Raw genomic sequence first — 3,835 nt, forward strand, 5'->3', positions numbered from 1 at the left:
AAAACTAGAAACTCACTGAAAAGGCTCATTCTGCATTGAAACTGCATGAAAAAGCATTCTCTCTCGCTGAGAAACAACCTTTAAAGCACTTCTAGGCTTGTTTTCAGTTCATTTGCTCAGAGGCACTAAAACAGCATTTCTGGTCATAAAAAGTCAAAAACTAAGCAAATTGTGCTTTTTGAGCTCTAAAATGACATTTTGTGTCCAAAACTAGAAACTCACTGAAAAGGCTCATTCTGCATTGAAACTGCATGAAAAAGCTTTCTCTCGCTGAGAAACAACCTTTAAAGCACTTCTAGGCTTGTTTTGAGTTCATTTGCTCAGAGGCACTAAAACAGCATTTCTGGTCATAAAAAGTCAAAAACTAAGCAAATTGTGCTTTTGAGCTCTAAAATGACATTTTGTGTCCAAAACTAGAAACTCACTGAAAAGGCTCATTCTGCATTGAAACTGCATGAAAAAGCTTTCTCTCGCTGAGAAACAACCTTTAAGGCACACTTCTAGGCTTGTTTTGAGTTCATTTGCTCAGAGGCACTAAAACAGCATTTCTGGTCATAAAAAGTCAAAAACTAAGCAAATTGTGCTTTTTGAGCTCTAAAATGACATTTTGTGTCCAAAACTAGAAACTCACTGAAAAGGCTTCATTCTGCATTGAAACTGCATGAAAAAGCATTCTCTCGCTGAGAAACAACCTTTAAGGCACTTCTAGGCTTGTTTTGAGTTCATTTGCTCAGAGGCACTAAAACAGCATTTCTGGTCATAAAAAGTCAAAAACTAAGCAAATTGTGCTTTTGAGCTCTAAAATGACATTTTGTGTCCAAAACTAGAAACTCACTGAAAAGGCTCATTCTGCATTGAAACTGCATGAAAAAGCATTCTCTCGCTGAGAAACAACCTTTAAAAAGCACTTCTAGGCTTGTTTTGAGTTCATTTGCTCAGAGGCACTAAAACAGCATTTCTGGTCATAAAAAGTCAAAAACTAAGCAAATTGTGCTTTTTGAGCTAGGCATTTTTTCCAAAACTAGAAACTTCTCATTTGCTTTGAGAGGCACTAAAACAGCATTTCTGATCATAAAAACCTTTAAAACTTCTAAGCAAATTGTGCTTTTTCAGCTCTAAAATGACATTTCTGTGTCCAAAACTAAGCAAACTCACTTTGAAAAATGACATTTTGTGTCCAAAACTAGAAACTCACTGAAAAGGCTCATTCTGCATTGAAACTGCATGAAAAAGCTTTCTCTCGCTGAGAAACAACCTTTAAGGCACTTCTAGGCTTGTTTTGAGTTCATTTGCTCAGAGGCACTAAAACAGCATTTCTGGTCATAAAAAGTCAAAAACTAAGCAAATTGTGCTTTTTGAGCTCTAAAATGACATTTTGTGTCCAAAACTAGAAACTCACTGAAAAGGCTCATTCTGCATTGAAACTGCATAAAAAAGCTTTCTCTCGCTGAGAAACAACCTTTAAAGCACTTCTAGGCTTGTTTTGAGTTCATTTGCTCAGAGGCACTAAAACAGCATTTCTGGTCATAAAAAGTCAAAAACTAAGCAAATTGTGCTTTTGAGCTCTAAAATGACATTTTGTGTCCAAAACTAGAAACTCACTGAAAAGGCTCATTCTGCATTGAAACTGCATGAAAAAGCTTTCTCTCGCTGAGAAACAACCTTTAAAGCACTTCTAGGCTTGTTTTGAGTTCATTTGCTCAGAGGCACTAAACAGCATTTCTGGTCATAAAAAGTCAAAAACTAAGCAAATTGTGCTTTTGAGCTCTAAAATGACATTTTGTGTCCAAAACTAGAAACTCACTGAAAAGGCTCATTCTGCATTGAAACTGCATGAAAAAGCTTTCTCTCGCTGAGAAACAACCTTTAAAGCACTTCTAGGCTTGTTTTGAGTTCATTTGCTCAGAGGCACTAAAACAGCATTTCTGGTCATAAAAGTCAAAAACTAAGCAAATTGTGCTTTTTGAGCTCTAAAATGACATTTTGTGTCCAAAACTAGAAACTCACTGAAAAGGCTCATTCTGCATTGAAACTGCATGAAAAAGCTTTCTCTCTGCTGAGAAACAACCTTTAAAGCACTTCTAGGCTTGTTTTGAGTTCATTTGCTCAGAGGCACTAAAACAGCATTTCTGGTCATAAAAGTCAAAAACTAAGCAAATTGTGCTTTTTGAGCTCTAAAATGACATTTTGTGTCCAAAACTAGAAACTCACTGAAAAGGCTCATTCTGCATTGAAACTGCATGAAAAAGCATTCTCTCGCTGAGAAACAACCTTTAAAGCACTTCTAGGCTTGTTTTCAGTTCATTTCTTCAGAGGCACTAAAACAGCATTTCTGGTCATAAAAAGTCAAAAACTAAGCAAATTGTGCTTTTTGAGCTCTAAAATGACATTTTGTGTCCAAAACTAGAAACTCACTGAAAAGGCTCATTCTGCATTGAAACTGCATGAAAAAGCTTTCTCTCGCTGAGAAACAACCTTTAAAGCACTTCTAGGCTTGTTTTCAGTTCATTTGCTCAGAGGCACTAAAACAGCATTTCTGATCATAAAAAGTCAAAAACTAAGCAAATTGTGCTTTTTGAGCTCTAAAATGACATTTTGTGTCCAAAACTAGAAACTCACTGAAAAGGCTCATTCTGCATTGAAACTGCATGAAAAAGCTTTCTCTCGCTGAGAAACAACCTTTAAAGCACTTCTAGGCTTGTTTTGAGTTCATTTGCTCAGAGGCACTAAAACAGCATTTCTGGTCATAAAAAGTCAAAAACTAAGCAAATTGTGCTTTTTGAGCTCTAAAATGACATTTTGTGTCCAAAACTAGAAACTCACTGAAAAGGCTCATTCTGCATTGAAACTGCATGAAAAAGCATTCTCTCGCTGAGAAACAACCTTTAAAGCACTTCTAGGCTTGTTTTGAGTTCATTTGCTCAGAGGCACTAAAACAGCATTTCTGGTCATAAAAAGTCAAAAACTAAGCAAATTGTGCTTTTGAGCTCTAAAATGACATTTTGTGTCCAAAACTAGAAACTCACTGAAAAGGCTCATTCTGCATTGAAACTGCATGAAAAAGCTTTCTCTCGCTGAGAAACAACCTTTAAAGCACTTCTAGGCTTGTTTTCAGTTCATTTGCTCAGAGGCACTAAAACAGCATTTCTGGTCATAAAAAGTCAAAAACTAAGCAAATTGTGCTTTTTGAGCTCTAAAATGACATTTTGTGTCCAAAACTAGAAACTCACTGAAAAGGCTCATTCTGCATTGAAACTGCATGAAAAAGCTTTCTCTCGCTGAGAAACAACCTTTAAAGCACTTCTAGGCTTGTTTTGAGTTCATTTCTTCAGAGGCACTAAAACAGCATTTCTGATCATAAAAGTCAAAAACTAAGCAAATTGTGCTTTTGAGCTCTAAAATGACATTTTGTGTCCAAAACTAGAAACTCACTGAAAAGGCTCATTCTGCATTGAAACTGCATGAAAAAGCTTTCTCTCGCTGAGAAACAACCTTTAAAGCACTTCTAGGCTTGTTTTGAGTTCATTTGCTCAGAGGCACTAAAACAGCATTTCTGGTCATAAAAAGTCAAAAACTAAGCAAATTGTGCTTTTGAGCTCTAAAATGACATTTTGTGTCCAAAACTAGAAACTCACTGAAAAGGCTCATTCTGCATTGAAACTGCATGAAAAAGCTTTCTCTCGCTGAGAAACAACCTTTAAAGCACTTCTAGGCTTGTTTTGAGTTCATTTGCTCAGAGGCACTAAAACAGCATTTCTGGTCATAAAAAGTCAAAAACTAAGCAAATTGTGCTTTTTGAGCTCTAAAATGACATTTTGTGTCCAAAACTAGAAAC

This window comes from Puntigrus tetrazona, unplaced genomic scaffold, assembly GCF_018831695.1.
Source record: "Puntigrus tetrazona isolate hp1 unplaced genomic scaffold, ASM1883169v1 S000001067, whole genome shotgun sequence".
In the NCBI taxonomy this organism is placed as follows: Eukaryota; Metazoa; Chordata; class Actinopteri; order Cypriniformes; family Cyprinidae; genus Puntigrus; species Puntigrus tetrazona.